We start from the raw sequence: 12,523 nt of genomic DNA on the forward strand, positions 1-12,523 counted from the left end.
ATGTGTCAGTGATGATCAGGGAGCTTCTGCAAATGGTACCCTCCTTCCTCCATTCTGACAAGTGACTCCTGAATTTGTGTGTGTGTGTGTGAAGAAACATCCAGTGGACTCTGACCCCTGCCGCTACCAGGAGACTGTCTCCTCTGTTGACGGGCTGCTGCGGCACATTAGCACAGCCTTCTGTTAGTCACGTGTCTTCAGCTCTGCTCACAGCTGCCTGGCCACCCTCTCAGGGTAGGACCTAGAACCTGATCTTGTGTGATATACTCTTACATATCCATGTTCTGAAGAAGTGAAGAGGGTTGACGGACAGGTTTATCACAGATGACATGAGGTGGATGTAAGGGGGCAGCACACTGCACGTGGCAGAGGGTGGATGGTGCTGCTGTTCCCACCCGGCAGGGTCTTCTCGACCTGCTCCCCCCATGTCCTTCCTAGAGACGATACTTCCTGGGAGCCAGCATTTTCTTTTTAACAAGGGTCGTGCCTACCCCTCTGCCTGGGCAGGTGATTGTGAGGACTTGGGAGGCATGTTTAGTTGCCTAGGATACAGCCAGTGCTATCACTGCTGTGATCAGTGTTGTTATCCTGGGCGGGAGTGGGGCGAGGAAAGTGATTGTAGGTGGGGGGCGGGGAGCATCCCATGCAGTTCTAACCCATGAAACCCTGGAGATGCTAAAGTGGGTGCCCCCCTATATGGTTCCTTGTGCTCTTTGGAGTAAAATAAGGTTGGGGGTAAGTCGGTGGTTTTCCTTCTTATGAGGAGGCCTCTCTCCTGAGGTCTGTTAGGGACTACAGACCCTGCTGTCCATCCCTCTGCCGCTACCATTGCTAACCCCCCAGAGAGCTGAGTCCTCACTGTGGTGGAGCCCCGAGCCCCAGAAGTGATGGGTGTGGGTTGTTGATGCCAAATGATTAAACAGGTAATTCTCTCATTATGTCTGGCCATAATGAATAAATACCTGAGGATCAGGTGTGCCAACAATGGGGTTTTTTCTTTAACTGGGCTGACTGCTCTGGGTTTCCCATGGGAAAACATTGTACTTAAGAGACTTAAAATGCCAGGTTCCATTGACTGTAAATGCAAGAAAGGGGGTTTTCTGTTCTCAGAGGAAGCCACAGCAGCTGAATGGACTGGGAGCCAGTTGAAGGTTTAGCTTGGGAATCTGGACCTGCAGGTTCTCTTCTGTCAACTGGGCCTTGTTGCCTGGGGCCCGGTGATAGTCACAGGGGTCCTTCTTCCCAAGTGTCCTGTGAGGGGCTGGCTCCTCCCAGCAGAAATCAGAGAAGGTGGTCAGCTCTCTGGAGTGACCAGGTCCATAACCCCAGGCCTTCCCTGGTGGGTCCCCAGGTTCTACCGTCACAAAGTGGCACAAACTAAGCGCTGGCTTAAAAGCCAGAAGTTGATTCTCTTGCAGTCTGGAGTCTAGGATCAAGGTGTTTCAGGGCCGAGACATCTCTTCAGGCCCTGCAGGGGTGGTCTGTCCAGGCCTCTGTGCCCTTCTGCTGTTCCTGGGCCCCCAGCTGCAGCTGCGGTCTCTGCCTCCGTCTTCACAGACATCTTCCCTTGTGTGCACACGTCCCTCACATACTGTCTCCCACCCGCCATGGATTACGGCCCACCCTCCTCCGGGTGACCACATCTTACCTTGATGATATCTACGAAGACCTCATTTCCAAGTAAGGCAGTGCACAGGTCCTGGGGGCTAGGATTGAACAGATCTTCGCCAGGACACTGTTCACCCTGCAGCACTGGGCGCCTGCAGAGATAGGAGGAAAGCCCTGCGAAACCCTTGTAGGAACGTGACATCCACACACAGGGTCAGCGGGCATGTGTGTCTGTTTCTTTTCTTGGTAGTTCGTTTTATGGTACTTTTCTTAAACTGGAGGGGTAGGGTGAGCAGCGCTGCCTGGGCCCCAGGTCTGTCCTCAACGCCTCTCCTGGGTCCCCCATGCTGGGGTCCCCCAAGAGAGGCCTCCCATGGGGATCAGGAGAGCAGACTGGACATCACCCAGCTCCCCTTCCTCACTTCTGTCGTGGTGGGTCCACTGATCTTCAGTTCCCAAAGCCAAACCCTCAGAACCACCCTGTATTCCTCCACCGCAGAGTCCTTGGGTCCTACCATTTCAGCTCTAGCCTCCAAGCCTCTCACAAGCACAGCTGTTGCAGGGGCCCGCCCCACCCCTGTCTTGGCCCCGCCCCACTCCACTGTGGCCCCGCCCCACTCCACTGTGGCCCCGCCCCACTCCACTGTGGCCCCGCCCTCCAAGTAGCTCTGCACGTCCTCTTAGGCCCAGCAGTCACTGGGGACTGACTTTCCCATGGATGAAGGAAACCCTGTAGCCCAGCATCAGGCCCCCCTCAGTCCAAGCCCTGGGGACAGGGAGCCCTGGGGACAGGCTACATGCCACACACCCTCCTGCTCCTGCGCTGGAGCTCCCTGGTCCATTCCCCTGCAGAGCCCTGTCCCCCTCCAGGCCCTAGAGCAGAGGCTCCCAGATCCCGGAAGGGCCGGCTGGAAGTGAGTGCCCCACCCTGGAGCTCCAGCACACATCACTCGCTCTCTGACCCCTCTCTGTTTCATTTGGGTGCGGGTCTCAACATCTCTGCTGGACCCTAAGCTCCTTGAAGGCAGGCACTGTCTTACGTATTTTTATCTCCATCACAGTGGAATTTATTTAATATATAGTAGAACTCAAATGACTGAATAAATGAACAAATATCTGTGCTAACTAAAGCCGAGACCACTCACATTGAAAGTGAGGGCCCCTGGCACCCACATCCCCAGGCAGGCAGGTCAGGGCTCCTCTCCCTCCCCCATTGAGAATGCTGGACCTTCCTACATCACCACTAGACTAGCTGTTGGCTCCCACATACGAAGTTGATAAAAATAATTTTTTTTAAACTATAAACATTTCTACTCAAGGCCCTTAAAACTCCCCATGTTTCTGCTTTTTATTGACAGTGAGTGAAATGTTTTGACTTTGGTACAATACATGAGCAAGGTAAACTCCCATTTGGAGAAAATACTAGGCAAAAATTTCAACAACCTTAACGAAACCAGATATCCATAACCAAGAGGAAGAAAACTAAAAGAAGTTTTCTTATTTTACTAAACTAAAATAAGGTATAAGTTAATGGCAGCTTATAACTGAGAATGAATGAAAATGCAGAGATACAGAAAAATAGCACTGATTCATATTTTCAGATGCGAGGGTATGAGATATATACCATACATATAAGATATATATGTATATCTATAATATATATAACATGAATTTCTGTTAGAACTGTGGAAATTGATACATTCAGATTCTTCAGAAATTCCTTTTACAGTAGATCAGGGTCAGCCACTTCTCTCTTCTGGGTGGAATCACTGGGCTGTTGGTTGGTGAGGGAGCCATGTCGCCTGGAATTTGGAGACACCATTCTTTCGTCTTACAGCCTGAGGTCATAGGTGGTCAGGCTGCTTTTCAGGGGCCATCAAGGACGTAAGAGGTTCCGTCCTTCCAAAGCTCTTTCTTCCGCACACGGACAAAGGCACTGTCCTCTGTTGGCACCACCAGTGCGTGACGCCACCCTCACCGTATCAGGCCTCATCTCTACTTTTAGTCCTGTTATAAATGGAGGCCCTGGGCTCGCCTCGGGTGACCTCAGGAGACAGTTGGCCACTTACCTTCTTTGGCAGCAGTAAAAGGTGGGGTTTTTGACTACCTGCAGCATTTTTGATTTCTGAGGCTTCCTTCCCTGTGCAGTATCCCCAAACTCATGTCATAAAGGCATTGAAAAGCAACTAGAGAACCACAGCTGCTCAGGGCCGCAGCTGCCTGGCTTCAGGCCTGGGCAGTAATGGAATTGTTTCAGAGCAGGACGCACTGAGTGAACGAAGGGGTCAGACTGCCTGGTGGGACCTCAGGCCACACGGTATGACCACCCCAAGCACAGGGCGTGGCGTGGTTGGATCGAGCTGGCCCAGGGCAGACCACATGAATCACGTGTCTGGGTTCAGCATGTTGGATGTTGTTCGGAAGGCAGTGGCACACCCCAGGAGGGATTTAAAAGGGGAATGACATGGTCAGAATTGCATCTTTGGGAGATGACTGGCAGGCAAGTGAAGCCAGAAGAGACAGGTCAGTTTGGAGGCTGCTGCAACAATCTAAACCGGAAACAACAGCCTGGACCAAGGCAGGTGTCATGGTGACGGGTCTGAGCTCGAAAAGGATGTGCCACCTGCTAAAACCCACGGGAACAGTACCTCCCGCTGGTGGTGGCACCGGGCCTTGGCCCTCAGTGCCAGGGAGCTGGAGTCAGCCATCCTTCCCTTGTCACCTCCTAACCCTGCGTCTTGGGCAGGTTTCTTAACTGTTAGGACTTAAGCAGGTACAGTTGTAAAATAAACTTGTACCTAAGTTTGTCCTGACAGTTAAATGAGCTAAAGCTTTGCTCCAAGGGAAGGTCTGGGCTAACATAAAATTATATTTTGAATTCGATGCTATTAATCTGCAGGAATATTAAAGTTGTCAGCTGGTTGGCTGTGTGTGACTGCCAAGGCCAGTCCAGGCTGGAAGGAGCCCAGCCCCAGAGGCGGGGCCCCACCTGCTGCTCTCAGAGGGCTGGGCACCCAGAGCTTGGTGTGTGTGTGCTGCCGCCAGGCTGGCTGTGCCAGGAAGGACGTTTCTATCTTCCTGTCAATCGAGTGGAGAGCAGGGCGGGACTGCAGAATGGACCAGCTCTTCCTTGGGTTGCAAACCTGGACCTGGAATGCATGCATCCAGAGGGTGCTGCTCTGCTATAGGCCTGAGAAAACTTTTTCTCAGCGTGGGAGGAGCTGTAGCCAGATTATTGACGTGCTTTTTGAATGCATTGCAATTATAATCAGATTATCCATCTGGCTGGAGGCAGTTCTTGGTTTATTAGAGTGCTTTTTCTTCATTACACTGAGCTACTTGCCAGTAGAACTTAATTTATTTCAGGAAGTCACAAGATGAGCACGTTTGGCTTTGCTGGGGTCGAGGCCTGCGGAGCTGCCTTCTGTTTGTATGTTGATGTGTTTATTGGACGGGCATCTGGAGAGAGTTACTAGGGAGGGCGAGGGCGAGGGCGCCGCAGCACAGCGCTCACTGCGCATGCGCACCGCCAGGGTCCCTCCACGGCCTCCACGTGGAGGAGGATGCGCAGGCTTCTGCGCACTGGATCCAAAGCAGAGCAACTGTATGTGGACACGTGACTGTGTCTGTTCATGTTCCACGCACACCCCTTCAGCACTGGAATTGTGTGTGTCTGGATTCTGTTGAGAAGATAATATTTGTGCAAAAGAGATTTGTAAGGCTCACGCTGCCGCTGCCTTTGTGCTTTGACTTGAATGTTTATAAGGAATTTTGAACGTGTTTGGACATAGCTGTGTGTGTTCTGTCAGAAGCACGCTCCAGGAGCATATTCGACCAGGCGCTAGATTTGCAAATGTTTTAAGTTTTGTGTGTGCAGACATTAAACACATCTCCAACAGTGACCACCCAGAGTGTAACATGATATTTTATCTGTGCGTTACTACTGTTCTGGACTGTGCTCAAAAGTTGGCTAGACCTTCAAGAATAGGTTAGTGGTGTTTCGGAACAAGATCATTTAAATTCTGTGCTGGGATTTCTCACTGGGAAGCTGTTTTAGACACTCATTTCCCATATGTCAACACTAACAACAAGTGCTTTTGTTCTCAGTGGATTTTGTTGCTGCCCCTCAACAGTCAGAGACAGGTGGCAGACTGCCTCATTGTCTGAATTCCACAGATCCAGTGCAGGAAGTGTGAGTCTAGGGATGAGGTTCATAGGAGGTGCAGCAGGTAAGGTTGGCTGCTGCTCGAAAAGGGGCCACTGCTTTCTGAGAGGAGACATCATAAAGAATAGCCCTTTTTTTGGTTGTCATGTTGAAGACTAGGTGAAATTGGAGTCACTTGATGTTGGGACAGGTGAAGTCGATGATATCATCTCTGGAAGGCTGTCTCATTAACCTGGGTGTAAGGTGTTAAAGATGGACTTCCCTGGTGGCTCAGAGGTTAGGAACCCGCCTGCCAAGCAGTAGACTCGGGAGATACAGGTTCAATCCCTGGATGGGGAAGATAGCCTGGAGAAGGGAATGGCAACCCACTCCAGTATTCTTGCCTGGAAAATCCCATGGACAGAGGAGCCTGGTGGGCTACAGTCCATGGGGTTGCAGAGAGTCAAACATGACTGAGCAACAAGGGGTTGAAGGTCTCTTGTAGGGTAGTGATGCTGGGAATGAGGGGTGATATGTATGAGGGTGTCTTGAAAGGAGTTCTGATGATGAATGGATAAAACCAAAAGGAAGGGGAGAGGCTGTAAGGGCTCCAGTGCTTTTGAGTCTGGGACATCTTGGTGACAGAAACAGAGAGGGCTGATTTCGTGAGAAGAGATTCAGAGTTGCTTGTAAATGAGAAAATCTAACATCATGTATTGCTTTAAGTGAGAACAGCTAAATAATGTTGTTTTAAGGAAGAGGTAAATTTCATAACTCTGTATAATCATCATTTATATGTTGGAAGTTGGAGAAGGGATAGGCTACCCACTCCAGTATTCTGAGGCTTCCCTGGTAGCTCAGATGGTAAAGAAACTGCCAAAAGAAGTACTGAATGATAGTTTCACAGACTTTATTAAACTCTTTTAAAATATTTAAGCTTCCACATACTAGCTGCATAATAACGGAAAGAGCTGACAGTTGATAACCTCAGTAGAAAAAAACCTTCAAAAAGTTTTTATAGTTGTCTCTAGCAACTGTGACTTGTTCTTCCAGGTTTATTTGGAGGAAAGTTTAAGAAAGGCCTGGGCCTGGCTCTTTGTCTTAGGAGAACCACACAGAAGAGCAGATTAAACAGAGTGAAAATACAGCCAGTTTTAGGTGCAGTGTAGTTTTTATGCCAGATGCAGACAGTGCTTCTAAGTTTCTGGTCGTAACTGTTTAAAAATCTTGCTGCTTTCCCATTTTTAAACTCAACAGAATGTTACTGAAAAGAATTGTCACAGATGAGTTCTAGAAATGATAATTTTTTGAAAGTCTTTTTTAATATAATTTTTTTTATTTGGGGCTGTACTGGGTCTTCACTACTGTACATGGGCTTTCCCTAGCTGCAGTGAGCAAGGACTCCTCTCTAGTTGCGGTGCTCAGGCTTCTCATTACAGTGGCTTCTCTCGCTGCAGCTTGCGGTCTCTAGATCGAGGGCTTCTACAGGCACAGTAGTTGGGATACACAGACTGAGTTGCTTGGAATCTTCCCAGAGCGGGGATCGAACCCATGTCCCCTTGACAAGTGGATTCTTAACCACTAGACCACCAGGGAAGTCTTCAAAATGATCATTGCTTGAGGCACTCCTCAAGTGTGGTGGGGCTGCTTCGGGGTGCAGGCGCCGCCTCGCTGGGGGTAAAGACTATTCCAGGCCCCCGCTCTCGGCCCCTGCCCTGCAAGAGGGGTGAGACGGGAGGCTTTGCACAAGACACGGTACGCCATGGGGGAGGCGGAAGCACCAGACCGTGAGAAGCCTCAGGGATCATGGAGGGTGAACGTGGGCAGCACTGCCACACCTGCTGTGCCTGTTCTGACCTATTTCTGCAGGGAGCGGGGTGGAATGGAGCCAAGGCAGAGCTGGCTGCACTTGAACTTTTACTACTGGTCCCTAGGCCAAAAAACTGGCTGCTGCGGCAGAGCCAGGGAGCCCTCGGACGGGGATGACAGTAGAGGCAGTGAGGCCAAACCCCGGGGTCCCTTGGCCGGGGCCGCTGGCATCACAGACAGGAGACCTTGGGGGGCAGCACTCGGAGCTGCACGTGGAGGAGCCCAGGGTGGCCAGGTGGTTTTCAGCAACAGTTCGAATCCCTCTGTAAAGTATCAGATGATGGAAATTCCCTGGTGGCCCAGTGTTTAGCCATTTGGTCCTCAGTGCTCTCCCTCATCAAGTTCAAGTTCAGTCAGAGGGTTGGGGCAGCGGGGACATGCACAGTACTCAAGGTTATCATTCTTTACCAGGGTGTGAAGACCCTGCAGGGCTTCTCTTCTGGCGGGGACACTCCAAGGGCATTTCACAGCCGTCTCCTTAGCTTTCCTGGGCCCAGCTCTGTCCCAGAAAATCCTCCCAAAGCCAGTGTGGCCTCCTAGGATTCCAGGACACTTCTCTGGGGCCCCCAGGACGACCTGCCCTATTTTGTGAGTGGTCAGGACTATTTTTAGTGTCTAAGCCCTGTCTGAAGGGCACACTGTCCCCTCTGAGAAAACATGGTCCTGTGAAGTCACAGCAAGCAGCATGGGGAGCAGACCGGATGGGGCTCAGGTGGCAGGATGTCACTCATCACACAAGCGTGATCACCGTCCTCTGTTGTCACTGGGCTGTATTCAGAGTCAGATCCAACAGGCGGGGAGGGAGGGTCTGTCCTGGGGGTGGGTGCCTGGGCTTCAGCTCACGAGGGCCCTGGTCCCTTCTATAAGGACCTGAGCCGTCCCAGAGGGCATGAGGTGACTTGCTGAGTCGGGCCTTTGTCATGTTTCCATTCCACACAGTGTGGGGGTTTCAGCCCTCGCCAGCCAAGCAGGGCTGGGGATTCAGAGTTTTAGACTGTTGCCCCGAGTTTCAGGACTATTGAGGAGAGATGCACAGTTTTTGGATAAAAGAAAAATGTAGAGACTTTACTAGGCAGGAAGGAGGAGGTCAAGGGTGAAAGAGGAGAGGGCATCTTTGTCTGGAATTCAAGTGTCAAATCTGGGTGCACCTGGAAGATGGTCAGGAACCCTATCGTGCTTTAAAAAATGCTCCCAAGCCCCAAAGTTGCGAATGCCACAGGATGAATCAGTGAGCGAGCGCACCTTCCAGAGCCCTTCTCCCTGATGCTGGCCCCCAGCCCCTAATCAGCTGACACCAGCCTGTCAACTGGAGCTGGGCAAAGGCTCCTCTGATGTCCTAATGACCAGTGAGGGCACAGCACTGGCCCTGGGCACAGTCAGCCAGAGAGCCAGCGACAGAGCCTGTGAAATTCAAGTACTGGTGCCATTGGGGGTTAATCAGAAGCAATGAGGAGGGTCTGGGAGGTCACAGTGGCTCCAGGCCAGGAAGGGTCATGGCTCCATGTTCTAACACATGTCCTGGGGCAGAAACTCATCTGTGATGAACACAGAGGTATGTTGGAGATGCACCTACAGAAAAAGGAGGGTGTTAGCATGTTTGAAATGGTTTGTGAGTATCTCATTCCAGCACCAATTACCAGTTGATCGTTTCCCTCTCCCTCCCACTCCCCACCAAGCACTTAGCTCAGTTCTGTCTACCCAGAGGTGGCATCGGATCTCACTGGGTAAGAGCTCAGTGAGTCGGACACAACTGAAGCGACTTAGCAGCAGTAGCTGCTACAATGCTGCTCCTCCCTCCCCCCATTTCAGACGCCCTGCAGAAGTCCAGGGGGTCACCTGTGCTTCTGATGGACCAGCTGTAGATGGAAAACTTCGACCCCCTCCTCCAGTTTGATCAATTTGCTGCAGTGGCTCACAGAACCCTCTGGATTATAGAAGAAAGGATGGAACTCAGGAGTAGCCCAGGGAAGAGATGTCCAGGGCAGGGTGCAGGGGACGGAGTCATGGCTTTCTGCTCCATCTAGGGCCCCCCTCTCTGAATCTCCATGGCTCACTAGCCTGGAGCTCTCTAAACCCCATCCTTTTGGGGGTTGTGAAGGCTTTATTACGTGGGCATGAATGATTAAATCATGGACACTAGCAATTGATTCGATCTCTAGCCTCTGTCCCCTCCCCAGAGGTCAGAAAATTGGGACAGGAAGCTCCAACCCTCTAATCACATGATAACCAGCCCCCAACCTTAGGTAGGGTCCAAAAGTCACGTTATTAACACAAACTCAGGTGTAGTTGACAGGTGTTTATTATGAATATCAAGACACTTACTGCTCTCAGCACTTAGTAAATTCCAAGGGTTTTAGGAACTTTGTGCCAGAAAGAGCAAATATCAGTGAAGACCAAAATATATATTCTTTATTAAACGTCATAGTACCCCAAGGGAATATTGTCCTCCAATGAAGGGCTTCTGATAGTGTCATCATTCTTTTTTTAAGCAAAATGTTTGTACTATATTAGATACTATCATAGTCTTCCTTTATTGTTGTTGGTTTTAATAAAATGTGCATGCTCTTTTGGTATAGACATTCTTCCTATAACTGGTTTTCAACTATGGATTTGGCTAAACAATATTTTAAAGACTGGTTCATCAGCTTTTTATCCAAGGAATATAGAGTGTTTTCAGAAGTGACTTATAAACTAGATGGTAGCACCTCTCTGCTAATCCCTCCTTCCTTCTGGAATTATGCCCAACAGCACCAAAAGGCTTTCCTGATTTTCTAACTGTGGGGAAAATAACTTCTTTTGTAGCTCACTGTGGAGCTATCACCTAGGTTTTCTTTAATCCTCAGAATTTCGGATCAAAGGTGGTTTTCAGGCTGATTAGTCTCACCTGTGATGACTGTGGCATTTCTGCCTTCCGGTGCTAGTTAGGCTCCTGAAAAGATAGTGAAAGAGTTAGTTGTGTCCATTCAGTTGTGTCTGACTCTTTGCAACCCCATGGACTGTAGCCCACCAGGCTCCTCTGTCCATGGGATTTTCCAGGCAAGAATACTGGAGTGGGTTGCCATGCCTTCCTCCAGGAGATCTTTCTGACCCAGGGTTTGAACCTGAGTCTCCTGCATTGCAGGCAGATTCTTTACCATCTGAGCCACCAGGGAAGCTGTTAGGCGCATAGGACTTGATAAAGGGATAAGTCTGATCTTGCTCGAGCTATGACTGGGTGACTTTGTGCTGTTGATATTTTCCTGAAAACCATTTATGCTAATTACATAATTAGGCACTTTATCTCTCAAGAACCTGGCAGCTCAATGAATTGTGCATTCTTGTTATCAGCTGTTTGTGATCAGACAATAGAAAGACGTTCATAAGTAGCAAAAGGAAGCAAAAACCTGTTATTGAAAATTGTGCTGATACCTGGGGAAGCCAATTCAGGGCTTTCAGAATCGAGATGAGGGGCAGCCAAGTATACTCACATGGTAGATTTCTCTCAAAGATTCCCCCTTTGACTGCAGACACTGAAATATGGGGAAATACTTGCTCCAGAGCCTCAGTCCACGATAGTAAGGGGAAAGGAGTGGGAGGAGAGGGCCCTCAGGGGTGGGGAGAGTGTTGAGGGCTGGAGTAGTTATTTTCTTCTGCCTTTGGGATCACTTTGGAAGGAAGAGTGCCGATGTGGAGAGACTTAAGTAGCAGATGACACACACAAATGAGAAGTCCTTTTTTTTTTCAGTTCAGTTCAGTCGCTCAGTCGTGTCCGACTCCTTGTGACCCCATGAATCGCAGCACGCCAGGCCTCCATGTCCATCACCATCTCCCGGAGTTCACCCAGACTCACATCCATCGAGTCAGTGATGCCATCCAGCCATCTCATCCTCTGTCGTCCCCTTCTCCTCCTGCCCCCAATCCCTCCCAGCATCAGGGTCTTTTCCAATGAGTCAACTCTTTGCATGAGGTGGCCAAAGTACTGGAGTTTCAGCTTCAGCATCATTCCCTCCAAAGAAATCCCAGGGCTGATCTCCTTCAGAATGGACTGGTTGGATCTCCTTGCAGTCCAAGGGACTCTCAAGAGTCTTCTCCAACACCACAGTTCGAAAGCATCAATTCTTCGGCCCTCAGCCTTCTTCACAGTCCAACTCTCACATCCATACATGACCACAGGAAAAACCATAGCCTTGACTAGACGAACCTTTGTTGGCAAAGTAATGTGTCTGCTTTTGAATATGCTATCTAGGTTGGACACAACTTTCCTTCCAAGGAGTAAGCGTCTTTTAATTTCATGGCTGCAGTCACTATCTGCAGTGATTCTGGAGATGTTTTAAGTTGAAGTGTAGTTGATTTACAATGTTGTGTTAATGTCTAATGTGAAATGATTCTGTTATACATATATGTATTCTTTTTCATATTTGGTTCCTCTATGGCCTATCACATGATATTGAGTATAGTTCTCTGTGCTTTACAGTGGGACCTTGTTGTTTATCTGTCCTGTTTGGAATAGTTGGCATCTGCTAATCCCAAACTCCCATTCCGCCCCTCCACCACCCATCTCCCCTTGACCACCAGAAATCTGTTCTTGATGTCTGGGAGTCTGTGTTTGTTTCATAGATAGCTTCATATGTGTCATAGTTTAAGTGAAAGTTGCTCAGTTGTGTCTGACTCTTTGCAACCCCATGGACTATGCAGTCCATGGAATTCTCCAGGCCAGAATTATTGGAATGGATAGCTATTCCCTTCCCCAGGGGATCTTCCCAAGCCAGGGATCGAACCCAGGTTTAGATCCACATATAAGGGCTATCATGTGAATTTTCTTCCCTTTCCAGCCCCACTTAGTATATAATCTCTAGGTCCACACATGTTGCAGATGGCATTATTTCATTCTCTTCTGCGACTGAGTAGTGTCGCACAGTGTGT

General features: G+C 49.5%; 1 protein-coding gene across 5 annotated transcripts in view; it reads left to right on the forward strand.

Moving 5' to 3' along the window:
• MTCL1 (microtubule crosslinking factor 1) overlaps nucleotides 1-12,523 on the forward strand; it is a 113,358-nt gene that overhangs the window by 41,702 nt on the left and 59,133 nt on the right. The window lies entirely within an intron of this gene.

Source organism: Bos javanicus, chromosome 24, assembly GCF_032452875.1.
Source record: "Bos javanicus breed banteng chromosome 24, ARS-OSU_banteng_1.0, whole genome shotgun sequence".
NCBI classification, from domain to species: Eukaryota; Metazoa; Chordata; class Mammalia; order Artiodactyla; family Bovidae; genus Bos; species Bos javanicus.